This window comes from Triticum aestivum, chromosome 1D, assembly GCF_018294505.1.
Source record: "Triticum aestivum cultivar Chinese Spring chromosome 1D, IWGSC CS RefSeq v2.1, whole genome shotgun sequence".
NCBI classification, from domain to species: domain Eukaryota; kingdom Viridiplantae; phylum Streptophyta; class Magnoliopsida; order Poales; family Poaceae; genus Triticum; species Triticum aestivum.
The window spans coordinates 117,807,052-117,824,151 of record NC_057796.1 but is presented as its reverse complement, the minus strand read 5'-3'; positions in this window follow the sequence as shown (position 1 = coordinate 117,824,151).

Below are 17,100 nucleotides of genomic sequence, written 5' to 3'. Positions count from 1 at the left end.
TTATGATCTCCATGAATTCAAATTCATTTCATCATCAAAACCCTAGAGTGAAGATGATATGACTTCTTCCATTTAATTAAATGAAAAAGGAGTTTTGAAAATATTTGAACTTCATTTGGAAATATTTCAAATTCGGAACAAACATGTTCCTAAAGGACAAATCATTTATCAATTGGAAATACTCTATAAAGTCTATAAAGTCTATAGCATATTACCAAATATGTTCTTAAAGGACAAATCATTTATCAATTGGAAATACTCTATAAAGTCTATAGAGATACTACTGAGGGTGTGCACTTACCGGCAGGAGTCAATCTCCTAGAAGTAAGCACACATCTATTTTTTGTAGACGAGAGAGTGAGCCTTCTAAACAGTATCTACTGTGATCTTATTGCAAAGGGAACTGGAAGTGAATACTTTGGCCAAGTTATACAATTTCTTCTGGGATAGCTTGTTGTGGGGCTTTCCGAAGGGTCGTTCTGAGAGTGGTCTCTTTTCTTTAAGGTTGCATATATTGTCGGAGAAGGGAGGGATCCAGGCCAGGTCTAAAAGTGCCGAGTTGGGGGTACCTTTCAGGTGTGGGATGCTCGTTTAACTTCTGTATTCATCTTGTTCCTTATTTACCTGGGTGCACTGCATTTTCAAAAGCTTCCTGTCGAACCGGATCCTATTTCAATCCGGTAAAGAGTTAATGCTTCGGAAAGACTGTGTCTCGATCATCCGTTTCTCAAACATCATGTAGTGAGAGAAATTCAACGGAGGAGATCAAGTCTTGTGGGGAAAAGTGCGCAAACCTCTGCAGAGTGTACAAACTAATCATGATTAGCCGTGTCCCCGGTTATGGACATCTTGAGTATCTGGTATTTGAATTATTGGTTGATCTCATCATGTTACTTAATTAACATATTGGGTTATTAATGATTTGGTAGTTTTGGGATTGAGTTGGAGGAACCTTCTCAATAATGGCATAAACTTGGTAGTGAATAAAATTTATTCCTTTGTTGTAGGGAAAAATTAGCTTTATGCAAAATTAAACTTAGAGCCTCCACCAGCCAAATATGCATATGGAGATAGTTATTATTCATCATTATCCTATGGTGTGAATTTGCCAGTACATTCAATGTACTGACCTACATGGCTGCAATGTCTCATGTTGCAGGAATCTTACAATGAGTAAGTGATACGTTAGGGTTATGATGTGTACACTCAACTTTTCCGTTGGCGTTGTTGGGAACTCCACAACTTTGTTGTTACTTCCGCTATATGGATTAAGCTAATAGTATTTATGTTACTTTATACATGTGATTTACCTCTGTTATAAATCCTCTAGTACTATGTGTGTCAGCATACCGATCCAGGGATGACACTTAAGCACAGAGACTTGATCCATTCGTGTCGGGTCGCTACAGGATCATAGTCTTCTTCCTCCTCCATGGTCCAACCATAATGCTCCAAATCCCCGTAGACCTTGGGGTCTGCAATGTAGTCAGCTACATAGCTCTCTCCCTCTCTGGGGACGGCATATTTCTCTAAATCTGCTGCAGAAACAACTCAAAACGAAAACATGGGATTTTGTTGTGGTACGGTGGTCAAAATCTTCGGGAGATTATATAATGATTTTTTACCGACCAAAAGAAGTATTGTGCAAGAAAACGGAGTTCGGAGGGCACACGAGGTGGCCACAAGGCAGGGGGCCCGCCCTCCGCCCTTGTGGATGCCTCGTGCGCTCTTCAGACTACTTTTAATTTTCCTAATTTTTTAAATTTTCCAAAACAGAGGAAAATTGCTATTAGAACAGTTTTGGAGTTAGTTTACTTACCATACTAGATACCTATTCCTTTTCATAGTCTGAAACGTTCCGGAAAGTGTCCCTTATGTAATCCTCCAGTGTTACAGTGTCAATTATATTGGTCTCAACATTTATGGGATTACCTGAGATATAATGTTTGATTATTTGACCATTTACCACCTTTGGATTTGTGCCTTCGGCGCTGTTGATTTTTATGGCACCAGGACGATAGACCTCATCGATAATGTAAGGACCTTCCCATTTAGAGAGAAGCTTTCCTGCAAAAAAATCTTAAACGAGAGTTGTATAGCAAAACATGATCACCTATATTAAACTCACGCTTTTGTATCCTTTTGTCATGCCATCTTTTAACTTTTTCTTGAAACAACTTGGCATTCTCATAGGCTTGGGTTCTCCATTCATCAAGCGAGCTAATGTCAAATAACCTCTTCTCACCAGCAAGTTTGAAATCATAATTAAGCTCTTTAATAGCCCAATATGCCTTATGTTCTAGCTCAAGAGGTAAGTGGCATGCTTTTCCATAAACCATTTTATACCGAGACATACCCTTAGGATGCTTATAAGCAGTTCTATAAGCCCATAATGCATCATCAAGTTTCTTAGACCAATTCTTTCTAGATCTATTAATAGTCTTTTACAAAATCAATTTAATCTCTCTATTTCTCAATTCTACTTGACCACTAGACTAAGGGTGATATGGAGATGCAATTCTATGGTTAACATCATACTTACCAAGCATTTTACGAAAAGCACCATGAATAAAATGTGAACCACCACCAGTCATTAAATATCTAGGGACTCCAAACCTCAGAAAAATAACTTCTTTAAGCATCTTAATACAAGTGTTATGATCAACACTACTAGTTGGAATAGCTTCTACCCACTTAGTAACGTAATCAACAGCAACTAAAATATGTGTATACCCATTAGAGGAAGGAAAATGTCCCATATAATCAAAGCCCCAAACATCAAATGGTTCAATAACAAGTGAATAATTCATAGGCATTTCCTGACGTCTACTAATATTACAAATTCTCTGGCATTCATCACAAGACAAGACAAACATACGAGCATCCTTGAAGAGAGTAGGCCAATAAAAACCAGATTGCAATACCTTGTGTGTAGTTCTATCTCCAGCATGGTGTCCTCTGTAAGACTCGGAGTGGCACTTGCGTAGGATCTTATCCTGTTCATGCTCAGGTACACAATGTCTAACAACACCATCTACTCCTTCTTTATATAGGTGTGGGTCGTCCCAAAAGTAATGTCTTAAATCATAGATGAACTTTTTCTTTTGCTGGTATGTGAAACTAGGTGGTATAAATTTAGCAAGAACGTAATTAGCATAATCAACATACCATGGAGTATTATGAGAAGCATTTATGACAGCTAATTGCTCATCAGGAAAGCTATCATCAATAGGTAGTGGGTCATCAAGAACATTTTCTAACATAGACAAGTTGTCTGCAACGGGGTTCTCAGCTCCCTTTCTATCAATAATATGCAAATCTAATTCTTGTAGCAAGAGAACCCATCTAATGAGTCTAGGTTTAGCATCTTTCTTTTCCATAAGATATTTAATAGCAGCATGATCAGTGTGAATAGTTACTTTGGAATCAACAATATAAGATTTGAACTTATCACAAGCAAAAACAACTGCTAAAAGTTCTTTTCCAGTAGTAGCATAATTTCTCTGGGCACTATCTAGAGTTTTTCTAGCATAATGAATAACATTCAATTTCTTATCAACTCTTTGTCCTAGAACAACAGCAACGGCATACTCACTAGCATCACACATAATTTCACAGGGTAAATTCCAATCAGGTGGCTGGACAATAGGAGCAGAAATCAAGGTTTTCTTAAGTATTTCAAATGCTTCTACACAACCATCATAAAAAACAAAAGGAACATCTTTTTGCAAGAGATTAGTGAGAGGCCTAAATTTTTTAGAGAAGTCTTTAATAAACCCCCTATAGAAACTAGCATGACCAAGGAAACTTCTTATACCTTTGATATCTTTAGGACACATCATCTTTTCAATAGCATCTGCTTTAGCTCTATCAACTTCAATACCTCTTTCAGAAATTTTATGCCCCAAGACAATACCTTCATTAACCATAAAGCGGCACTTCTCCCAATTCAAGGCAAGATTAGTTTCTTCACATCTCTGCAAAACTCGATCAAGGTTGCTTAAGCAATCATCAAAAGAAGTTCCATAAACAGAGAAATCATCCATGAAAACCTCAACAGTCTTTTTATAGAAGTCAGAGAATATAGCAGTCATACATTTTTGAAAGGTAGCAAGTGCATTGCATAAACCAAAAGGCATACGTCTATAAGCAAAGGTACCGAAAGGGCAAGTAAAAGTGGTCTTCTCCTGATCATCTTTTGACACGGGTATTTGAGAAAAACCAGAATAACCATCTAGAAAGCAAAAATGTGTATGTTTGGATAGTCTTTCTAGCATTTGATCAATAAAAGGTAGAGGGTAATGATCTTTTCTTCTAGCTTTGTTTAATTTGCGGAAATCAATTACCATTCTATAACCTGTAACAATTATTCTTGGAATCAATTCATTCTTATCATTAGGAACAACAGTAATACCTCCCTTCTTAGGGACACAATGACCAGGACTTACCCATCTACTATCAGCAATAGGATAAATTATACCTGCCTCCAGAAGCTTTAGTATTTCATTTCTTACCACTTCTTTCATCTTAGGATTTAACCGTCATTGATGATCAACAACTGGTTTAGCACCATGCTCCAAATTAATTTTGTGCTAACATAGTGTGGGACTAATGCCCTTAAGATTATCAAGGGTATATCCAATAGCAGCATGGTGCTTCTTTAGAGTTTTCAATAATTTCTTTTCTTCATTCTCTGAAAGGTTAGGACTAATAATAACAGGATATATCTTCTTTTCATCAAGATAAGCATATTTCAGAGTATCGGGTAATTGTTTAAGCTCAAACATAGGATCATCCTTGTGTGGAGGAGGATCCCCAAGGATTTCAACAGGAAAATTGTGTTTCAAAACGGGGCCCTTGATTAAATAATATTTCATCTATTTCTCTTCTTTCATTCATAAACATATCATTTTCATGGTCTAGCAAATATTGTTCTAAAGGATCAGTAGGAGGCACGACAATAGAAGCAAGACCAATAATATCATCCTTACTAGGCAATTCTTTATCACGGGGTTTTCTACGAAACTTAGAAAAATTAAAATCATGAGACATATCCCCTAAACCAACAGTAACAATATCTTTCTCATAGTTTATCTTAGCATTAACAGTATTCAAGAAAGGTCTACCAAATATAATGGGAAAAAAGTCATCTTGTGGGGAAGCAAAAAGAAGAAAATCAGTAGGGTATTTTATTTTCCCACACAGGACTTCAACATCTCTAACAATCCCAATTGGCAAAATAGTATCTCTATTGGCAAGCTTAATAGTAACATCAATATCTTCTATCTCAGATGGTGCAATATCATTCATAATTTCTTCGTATAAGGTATAAGGAATTGCACTCACACTAGCACCCACATCACATAAGCCATGATAACATGTAGTGACCCAACCTCAAACGGTCAAGCCTCTGTGTATCTATGCCATCCTTGGATCGGTATGCTGGCACACAGTACATCAATGTAAATATCGAAGTGCAATCACATGTATAAATAACGTAAAACTGATATATACCTCATAAGTCTCAGCGGAAACAATCAAACGGGTGTGGAGTCCAACGCCATCGGCAGGTTGAGTGTAGACCGTAACCCTGTACCGTACTCTTACTCATCGAAAGAAATATCTGCAACATCATACGTTGCAGCCGTGTAGGTCAGTACATTGAATGTACCGGCAAGATCACAATATGAGAAAACATATGATAAAACTATTCTACATGCAATATGGCTTTGTGGCTCTGGGTCTGAGGTTTTTTGCGTAAAAGCTGGTTTTATTTTCCCTACAACAAAGGAAATGACCGGAGTCTGTACTACGGAGTTTTCTATCATTACATGGTTCCGCCAACCGATGTCTCATAGCCCAGAATCATCATAAGTTTCCCACAATTAAGTTATCAGTCCGGTCTTGAGATTTCCGACATAGTTCCAAGTCCAAAGGCTCAAGTTGTCCGTAACCGGGGACACGGCTAATCGATTAGGTTTTAACCCTCTGCAGAGGTTTGTACACTTTACCCACAAGATTCGATCCCTCTTTTACGTTCTAGCACTTCAGTTTGTTTGAGAACAAGACGACCGAAACATGGTCTTCCGAAGAGTTCCCCTGACCACTGTCCGGTGCTCATCCAATCCTATCGTAGTTCTACATCTGCTAGCATCATCCCAGCCAGAGTCGCAACTAAGGTCAACCAAGCCAGAGCCGATAGTGACTTGCGGTTGCACAGGTAAGCTTCCGGGCATGAAGTATTCTTCCGTCTCTTTGAGTCTGGGTGAAGCTTTCCGCAAGATGTCATGGCGCTTCTCCATGCATCCCGGCCATCCACTGGTTGCTCCAGGGTGCCCATCAAATCCGTCCTTCACCCAGTAGTGTGTATTGAATTTTTGTCTCGAGTCTCGAAATCTGAGGTCTTGAAGTCTTGAAGATACAGTCCTTGCCGATGCCATCATGAAGTTTTCGCCATTGACGTAGGGGGTCCTTCATACTCACACCACTCCCGAGCACTCATACCAACCCCGTCTACTATAGCGTAGCATTTAAACTACATAACGTCCCGGGCTTGATAACAGGGAGACGGGTTCCTACCTCGTGCATTCTACTCAACTACAAGAAGTCAATAACACTACTGGAGGGATCATGAATGGTGACACTAAATGCAATGAAAACATAGGTATGAATAACATGGTCAAAGTGAACTTGCATGGTAAGTTGATGAAGATAATAGCGCTCTCGAAAATAACTTGATACTATCCGTCACTCCGATGACATCTATATAATTAAACGTAGTATTCACATAAACAATCAATTCTAGCAATCAAAATAACACTCAACTAAATAAAATAAAGAAAGAAAACAATAATGAAATCAAAGAAGGCCAAAATAATTATCCAAAGAAAACTTTAAAGAAAAATTAGGGAAAACCAACACACACAATATCAAGCAATAACTTTCGTAACCACACTAAATTAATCTAAACAATTACTTAACAGAAAAGAAAATCTATGTCCATCAAAACAACAGAAAGAAATTATCTAAAACAGCTTCTAGCAAAAATAACTACAATACTAGCTATTACATACACTATATACTAGCTATGCTAAACTGAAATCCTAAACAGTAGCAAAACTAATAAAATAATTTCTAAAATTATCTACTGAAGTCTAACATAAGTATATTACAATCAACAAAACTTTGCAAAAAGTATTAATTAAATCTAAATAAAACTCACTAAGTTACAAACAAAACAAAACTACATAGAAAACAGTACTGTTTTCGCTAAAACCCTATTTTAAAATTCTCTAAAAACAAAATACTAAATAGTACTGTATAAGCAATTGTACTAGTGACTAGGAGGAAAAAGAATCAAATCAAAATCTATTTTCAAACTCAAGTTATGGCCAAAATACTAATTTGAGAAAATTCATGCAAATTCAAATGTAAACTACCAAAAATTGAGATCCAAGTGCACCAACGGAAACATCTTAAAATTTGTGACACGGAGCAAAAAGAATCACTCAATTTGGATCTAAAACATAAAAGTTATAACCAATCTAAAATCAGAACTATTTTGTTTTTAAAACTGAAACTAAAACAAAAACAAAAACGCTACAGATCGGCTATGGCCACGTGTCAGATTCTGATTCGATGCGGGTGTGAACTGCGGAAGCTAAACAGCGAACAACCGCTACTTAAGAAAATTGGCATACGGTGCGGCTAAAAGAAAACCGTAGAGGCCGGTTCGATCTAAACCGTAGAATAAACCGAACTGAACCGATCTAATCTAAAATAACCTACCCGTTCAGCGATCTAATCTAACGCGTTTATTTTAGATCGGACGGTGGAGGGGGAGTGGAGATCTCACTGCAGAAAGGCCGACGATGAGCGGCTCGGACGTCGTCGGCGGCGGCGCTCCGGTCGTAGACGGGGTCGGCGGAGACGTCGAGTGGGTGCGGCAGTCGACGGCGACCTCGTAAGTTGTCGTGGTGTCGTCGGAGGTGGTCTGAGGAGGTCAGCGGCGAGGTTGAGGCGGTGGTTGGCGTCGGGTGCCGGCAGTGGCGGCGCTCCGGTGGTCCTCGAGCTCCGGCGAGTGCACCAGGCGATGCGGCAGTAGACGGCGGGACGTTCTGTGGTGGTGGGAGGGGTTGAGGTGGTCGGAGATGAGCGAGGAAGGGGAAATGGCGCGGTGGCGACGCTCGGCTCCGGCGAGCAATTGATGAGCTAGCGGGGGTTTCGATGTGGGGAAAGGAGGGGAACAGGTCGAGGGGGAGGTGTATTTATAGGGGGTGGGCTTTGTGATGAGGACATGACTACCTTGGATACGATCAAAAATATTGCATACATGCATATTTGTCAGGTGATTTCTAGTGCAAACTATTCAATAATCTATTTATGTTATCCAGAACAAAAATACTTCACACACTGTTGTGTTTTGTCTAAATGCAGGTGTATGGGACATTTGTACAATTCACATATGAAGATAAGGAAAAAGGAAAAGTTTAGGTTCTGTTCAAAAAGTCCTCTCACGTCACTTTTGGGCCAACAGAAGATAGAGTCCAAGTCTCTCACGTTCTGGATTCAGATTCAGACTGCACAGACATACCTGACTCAAAACGCCAACAACTTTTTCATATGGACTCCGAATTGGGTGATTCTCTTTTTGTTGGAAATTATATTTCGTGCTCTCTCCAACCCAATTGGATTCCCCTTCAAATTCATCTGGAGCATTGATATATCGATGAAACGATCTGACGCTACAGCAGAATCCGAGTCAAACAACAAGTCCAAAGGTGTTGCATCACCTCCACTTGGGCCCATGAGCCTTGTACGACCTAGGGTTAGTTTTATGCTTCCTTGGGACGTCCTCCCACCTTCTTGGCCGCCACCCCTTGCTCCTATATAAGTAGATCCATCTAGTAGCTTTTTCCTTGGGATTTGTTTAGTTAAAAGTTAGCCATTGCAACTTCGTGTACTTTGTTTGTGTCCAACGACCAGACCAAGACCACTTCCGGATCCCCACCATTATCAATACTTCATATATATTTGCAATATTCAGATTGCTTTATAATATTCTTGCTTGTTCTTCGATTGCTTGCGGGAATAGACCTTCGTGGTCAGGCTGACCGTGCTTCCGGCATTGTCAGTAACCTCAGGAGATTGGTATAGCGATTGCTAAGGCGCAGCTTCGTGCACGTTTGTAGTCGGATCGTCAAAGTCGGCTCCACCAAATCAATAGTTATCATCTCATCGAAAGATCGGGACACCCTCGCCTCTATCAAGTGGTATCAGTTTTCAGGTTGCTCGGTGAGAATTTGCGGTTATCCCTAAATTAGATTTATTTTCTTACCTATTGTCGAAGAAAAAGCCACAAAAAAAGTTAGATCTATTCATCCTTTGTCCTAGCCATTCTGAGCATTTGCAACTTTCTTTGCATTGTTTGCATTATTGAATTATCGGTTGCATCGTCGTGTTGAGTTGCTGGTCTTAGTGTCTAGTTCGTTTAGAGTTTCGAGTTCTGTTCACATTAGTCACGTCGCCGCTGCATCGTTATCCCTTCTACTGTCCACCACACCATCCATCAATTTCCACCACGTGCTACCCATAGTTCATTGTCACAATCATAGTTGAGGTCGTCCACATCTTCGCTTGATCCTATCTGCATCTTATCTAGTTTGTCTTGGAAAGAGGGAGAGAAAAAAAAGGCAGAGAGAAAAAAAGATAGAAAAAAAAGCAGATAAAAAAGGAGAGAATGAAAAAGACAAAAAAAGTGTGAGGAAAAAAAAGAGAGAAGAAAAAAACAAAATTCGGATCTATCTATACTCAATCTCGTAGTTGAATTCGGATTGGAATCTGTTTTGTGCACTGTTCAGTAAAACAGGCATAACTTCCTCATATGAAGTCCGTTATGGTTCCGCGAGTACTCAAATGAAAGCTAGAGACGAGCCGCATCTAAATAGTTGCAGAGACTAGTTCAATATTTGGCACCTCAAAATCGGCTTCTAAATAGGTCTTTTTGCCCTCCGAAGTTCGCGAACACAGCTTATTCCAATTTTTCAAGCCAGATTTAGAATTTTTGACTCCTCATATCAACTCGGAATTGAGTGATTCTTTTTGCGTTTGAAAGCTTGTGTCAGTGCCATTTTTGAGAAAAGTTATTAGAAAATTGGCACAAACTTTTCCAGAGAAAAGTTGGAGAGAAAGTTGTTGTATATCCTGCTTGGCAGTTGTTTTTCCTCATTATCTTTACTGCCGTTGTGATCTTCATTTATATCTTGTTGTCCAGAGCTACTTAGTATCCTTCATTGATGCTAGTTGTGCTACACCGTGACCTCATTAGTGTTCTAGGCTCGCGTCTTTAGTCCGGTCTAGCCTAGGACCAGCACATTACCGTTGTTGAGCGTTTATTCAACATTGCATCTTTGAATTGATTATTGCTAATCTTTTGCTAGCATATATAGCCAACCCAGCTCCACATATTTCTACGCCGTGTATATGTATGTTCCCCTGGCAATCCCTTTACATAATCTTTGGAGTTATTTGACACCGCTGGTTGCCTGTCACCACCTGCCGCATGGTAAGAACTTGTAAGCTATTGATATTTGCTTTACTGTGAGCACTTTACAACCACATACTAGTAGTTCATAGGAACATTATTCTCGAATTTTGTTTCTTGTTTCTACTAATCATGACAGGTTCCGGAGATAGAAGTTCTGGGACGACGGACACATCTTCACCATCACGAGAGTTGGGACAACACACACAAGCACATGGTCAGGTTATCTCTTTACCGTCATTTGAGGGTAGATTTAATCCTGCTATTTATCTAGCTTGGGAGCTTGAAGTAGAACAAGTTTTTAGTCACCATGACTTTTCTAAACTTGAGCGAGTATGAGCTGCCACTAGAGCATTTACTGGTTTTGCTTCTATTTGGTGGAGTGTGCATTGTAAGAAAAATATTGATAGCCAACCCACAACTTGGAAAGATTTGAAAGATGTAATGAGACAACAATTTTTCCCTCCTTACTATCGTCGTGAATTGCTTCGCAAATTTGAACAATTTAAACAAGGCAACAACACTGTTCATGCTTACTATAAAGAGTTCAAATCTTATATGCATCATTGTGACATAGAAGAATCTGAGGATGATACAATGAATACATTTTTTGGTGGTTTGAACCATGGTATTCAGGCAAGATTTCGGTATATTCCTCGTTTGCATTACTGGTATGTATGTTCATGCTTGTACCTTTGAGAGACAGTTACAGGAGGATGCATTGGGTGACTACAACAACTACTATTCCAATTCATGCTCACTACCACGGTTGATTCCTCCACCGTTGCACCTACTAGAGCAGCCACACCTCAGATTGTGAGTGTGACATCATCTCAAGTGTATGGTACATTGTCATTGTCCATACCTACATCAGCTACGTCTTTGCGACAAGGTAACAGTAAAGGTATTGATGATATAACTTCACATGAGAATGATGCATGCATACATCATGTGTTGAGTTACCTGTTGATTTGAGCACGCCAGCTATTTTAGAGAATCATGTTACTGTCATGAATGCATCATGTGATCAAACAACTGAAATACCAACAATTTTGGGTGCACCCACTGAATTAACTGTTGATGTCAAAGAACCATGTGAATCAGGAAATAGATCAGATTTGGATCAAATACATTTTAAAATAATTGTGCCAATGTTTAAACATTTTGATATAACCTCTAATCTTGGTGATCATTCTGTGTCAAATGACTTATTGCATATTTTCTTATTTAAGCATGTTGTAGCATGTAAATTTGATGCACGTAAGGTTTATTCACCAATGTTGGGATGGTTTAATGATGAATATTGTCAATCGTTTCATATGAATAAGAGCTTCACTTATATGTGCAAACTGAGTTGCAATATTTTCATGCCTTCTACTTATGGTAATATTTTGGCTTTATATTTTATGATCTATGAAAGTTACTTATGTATACATGTGTCATATGTGCAAAAATCAAGGGAAGTAAAAATGGATGACATATACATATACAACATGTACACTTTCTCTCTTTTGTTAGCCACATTTCAGATTAAGCAACGCCGAGGACGGCTTTGTTTTCAAGAAGGGGAGGATGATGAGGACATGAATACCTTGGATACGACCAAAAATATTGCATACATGCATATTTGTCAGGTGATTTCTAGTGCAAACTATTCAATAATCTATTTATGTTATCCAGAACAAAAATACTTCACAAACTTTTGTGTTGTGTCTAAATGCAGGTGTATGGGACATTTGTACAATCCACATATGAAGATAAGGGAAAAGGAAAAGTTTAGGTTCTGTTCAAAAAGTCCTCTCACGTCACTTTTGGGCCAACAGAAGATAGAGTCCAAGTCTCTCACGTTCTGGATTCAGATTCGGACTGCACAGACATACCTGGCTCAAAACGCCAACAACTTTTTCATACGGACTCCGAATTGGGTGATTCTTTTTTTGTTAGAAAGTATATTTCGTGCTCTCTCCAACCCAATTGGATTCACCTTCAAATTCGTCTGGAGCATTGAGATATCGATGAAACAATCTGACACTGCAGCAGAATCCGAGTCAAACAACAAGTCCAAAGGTGTTGCATCACCTCCACTTGGGCCCATGAGCCTTGTACGACCTAGGGTTAGTTTTAGGCTTCCTTGGGACGTCCTCCCACCTCCTTGGCCGCCACCCCTTGCTCCTATATAAGTAGATTCATCTAGTAGCTTTTTCCTTGGGATTTGTTTAGTTAAAAGTTAGCCATTGCAACTTCGTGTACTTTGTTTGTGTCCAACGACCAGACCAAGACCGCTTCCGGATCCCCACCATTATTAATACTTTATATATATTTGCAATATTCAGATTGCTTTATCATATTCTTGCTAGTTCTTCGATTGCTTGCAGGAATAGACCTTCATGGTGAGGCTGACCATGCTTCCGGCATCGTCAGTAACCTCAGGAGATTGGTTTAGCGATTGCTAAGGCGCAACGTCGTGTACGTTTGTAGTCGGATCGTCAAAGTCGGCTCCACCAAATCGATAGTTATCATCTCACCGAAAGATCGGGAAACCCTCGCCTCTATTAGTTTGCTTGCAAGAGGGGCGAAGGGATTTCACGATCCCGAGAAGATCAGTATTCGGTGGCATTCAGATGCGCGGGCTCTACCCTGCGGCTTGGGGAAGAAGAAGTTGCACGTGGGTTTTGGGCGGACAGGTGGGGCCCGCGAGTCAGCGGTAGATGGCGAGAGAAGCGGGAGCGGGCGACCGGCACATAGCCTTTCGGGCGCGGTGCAGGCTTGCTGGGCGGAAAGGCCAGCTGGGCAGAGGGAAGAGAGAGGTGGGCTGGGTCTCGGTGGCTTTGGCCGTTGGTTTTTTTTAAAGCACAGACAATAAAACAAACACAAATAAATAAGAAAATATAGATTATATAGGCATATAATATATCAAAATCTTCACAAAAAGGAATCCTAAAACGTGAACATATTTGCAGGTACAAATAAAATCCACAAAAATTTAGATAAAGCAAACAGTGCTAATGTTGCATTAAAAATGCAAATAAAATTATTTTAAAATACCAAAATGATTTCAAATCCATTTTTCACCATTTTACTATTGTAGGGAATCATTTTACCCTATTTTCCATATATTTTATTTTGTTGGAGAAAAATAATTTGATAAAAAAATTAAATAACCCCAAAATGGTTCTTTGAAACTTCCAACTCTCTTTCTGCAAGTTTTAAAGAAGTCATCTTATCTTCTCTCATGAAACTCATTGAGCTGCATAAAGTTTCTGAATTTGAAATATGCCCAAATGGAATTCAAATCTTTTCAAACCCCCCTTTTCATTTATTTAAATGGAAGAAGTCATATCATCTTCACTCTAGGGTTTTGTGATGAAATGAATTTGAATTCATGGAGATCAAAATGCAAGGGTGAAAGTTTGGGAAAGTCATTTCATTCCCTCTCATTCAACTTCCAAATATTCAAATTTCACTCAATTTCACACAATCAATCAAAACTATTTATTTAATATAACATTCCAAAATTTAGAATCTTGGGATGTTACAAACCTACCACACTTAAAATGAATCTCGTCCTCGAGATTCGAAGAGGCTAGCAAGAAAAGGTTCGGGTTTGGGGGTCTTCTTAGAAATCCATTGTCCGGAGAGGTCTGGGGGTGCTACCACACTTAAAAGCATGGTTATGGTTCCAACAATACTCGTGTACTCCATCCTTTGGGTTGAAGGGGTCGGTCTTCTCACATCTTCGGAATAACTCCAATAATGAGGCTCTTCTGGTAGGGGCATAACCTTTTCCTCCAATCTTTGAGTCCTTTCATCGAAATAAGGTCCTTCTGAGACTTGCTCTTCTTAACTGATGGGTCTGTCGCCAATACTAAATAACTATCAAGATCTCATGGCGGTCAACAATTCGTGGTTTCTCCTACAAGAAATGGGTCTGGGCTGAATCTCACTGTATAACCTACGTTTGGCAGCGGTTGCCTGTACATGGATCAACCGTCCTACCATTCTAGGGTTAAAACAAGGTTTTGATATCGTCGTCCCTCTACGATGGGTAAGTCACTCAGATTTACCATTCCAAATAGCAAGAGCAAATGACAAGAGTAAGTCGGTGTGGTGATCAATCCATTCCTCACCCAAATCATTACCTTGTATAAGGTTTAGTGAATCTCGCATTTCTAACACTCGGGCATTCTCGCAAGCATTGCATAATTTCTCTTGTCGACGAACTTAGTTCGGATAATTCCATTGATTCTGCAAGCTGAATGAAACATCTATCATTACTTCACAACTCTTGAGGTTCCGTAACCTCCTAAGGAACGTCTGCTCATCAAATCACAGCTTCTTCCAAAATTTCTTCTTGCAGGGAGTACTTGATCCTTATTAATTCCTAGGCCTGTGGGTTATGGCCCACTTCAACACTAGTACAACTTTGACTCATCCTTTGAGTTATCCTTGTTCCATATTACACCTCCTTTAAATCCAATAGTACTACATTTCCTTCATAGCCTTGGTGTAACCAACAAAAACTTAGAACTACACTCTGTGGAGTAATTTTTTTCCAAGTGTTCTCACAGGGTAATACCACCCTTGAAATGCACAAATTCTTACATGGACCATATTTCTCATATCCCCGAAACTAGTCTAGATCTATGTTCATATCGTCACAACTCATACAATTCAACCTATGAAACCATGACACATTATCTTTATTGATTCACGAATTTATTACAACCTCCAAGACTTCCATTACACCAATTCAATTCCATATCCTTACGAAAATAAATGCTTCCTACTACACTTATTATCAATATCAAAATCTCAACTACTCAGCTCCATCTTTCATCTTGTCGGGAAATTTAGTAGCATAATGTATTGCTTCCTTGCAGCGAAAACAGATGAATTCTGATAAGTCTTTGGGCTTCTTGGGGATGATGTCTGCTCTTTTGATTCTTGGCTTCTTCTTTGGACATTTACCAGCGTAATGACCTAAATCCTTGCACATGTAACAAGTGATATGACTCAGGTCCTTCCCTGCAGAAATTGGGTTGTTCTGGGGATGCCTTCGTTTTCTCTTCCTGGATTTCTCTGTAATGATCAGAGCTTCTATTTCCTGAGGGTCAAACTTCACTTCTATTGTCAGGAAGTCTCCGAGATACTCTTGGCTTTCCTTTGTGCAATACTCTGAAAAATGTCCTTCTTCTCCACATGAATAGCATGCTTGGGCGAAAAATCTGTTTAGGCCTTCACCATCAGGGTCTTCAATAACTTCCTTCATCGCAGGTTCTTCTGAATTTTCCCTTAGGGTTTCTCTCACGGCTTCTTTCTGCTGCTTGGTAATCTGTGCCTTCCGGTAAAGGTGGCACCGAGTAGGGGAGTGTGTAGTTCCTTCACACAGGAAACAAGTAACCTGCCTAGTCGGGCATTCTACAACTGGGTGATTTCCTTCACAATGAGGGCATCCATCCTTGTGTTCCTCCTGGATGTGTCCTATTTGTCCGCAAATCTTGCAGGCACAAGGTTTCTTCATCGGGTTATCACAATGCTTATGGATGAGACATGATCTCAACAGAGTCTTCTTGAATTCCACCCAAGTTCTTGCTCCGTTGCATCGTTGTATGGCTTGATGCATTTTCCACCAGGTTGCAGCACTTTCAGTAAAATACTGAAGAACATATTGAACCTCATACTTCCTTGCAATCAAATTTTTTTCCCGAAGTGATTCTCCATGTTTTTAATCCATAGCTCTGCATCCAACTGAGTCATCGTTCCAGACAATACCAGTCCATCTTCCTTCCTCATCTGTTGGGTCCAAGAGTTTTGGGATGAGGTACCACTACTAGGGAAAACCCTATAGACAGAATCTTAGCAGCAGCGCGGCACAAAAAGGAGCGCTACTGCTAATTAGCAGTAGCGAGGTGAAGGAAAACACGCTACTGATGCAAATTTAGCAGCAGCGCGTGAGGGCTAAACCGCGCTGCTACAAAAATCGACCGACAGTAACCAACAACCTAAGTTTAGCAGCAGCGCGGCAGCACGACGCGCGCTACTGCTAACGCAGTAGTAGTAGCATGCTTTTCACTCACGTCGCTGCTGCTAATTTTGAAATTGTCCACACGGTTGGCCCCGTTTAGCAGTAGCGCGTGTGGCAAAAGTGCGTTGCTGCTACGCTCATAGCAGTAGCGCATTTTTCCTCCCGCGCTACTGCTAAGACGCAGCACCCCACCACCTTTTTCCACCCGTGTGCTCCCCTCCCCCATCTCCTCTCCTCCCTTTCCCCTACCTCCCACATCCTCCCTCTCTCACTCTTCTTCTTCCTCAATACTTCTCCCCCATTACTCTCCCTCTTCTAGATACCTTTCTCTCTCTTCATTACTCCTAGCTAACTACACCACCTTCATTAATGCATCTCCTTTCTCTTTTTCCTTCCCCCTCCACTAGTTGAAGTTGTCTCCTCCCAAATTAGCTAGCTAGGTAGATGTAGCATTTAGTTAAGTGACATATTTGCCCCCTAACTAGATCTATCTTTGTCAAGAAGAGCTTGTGCACTTTTGATCTCCCTACAT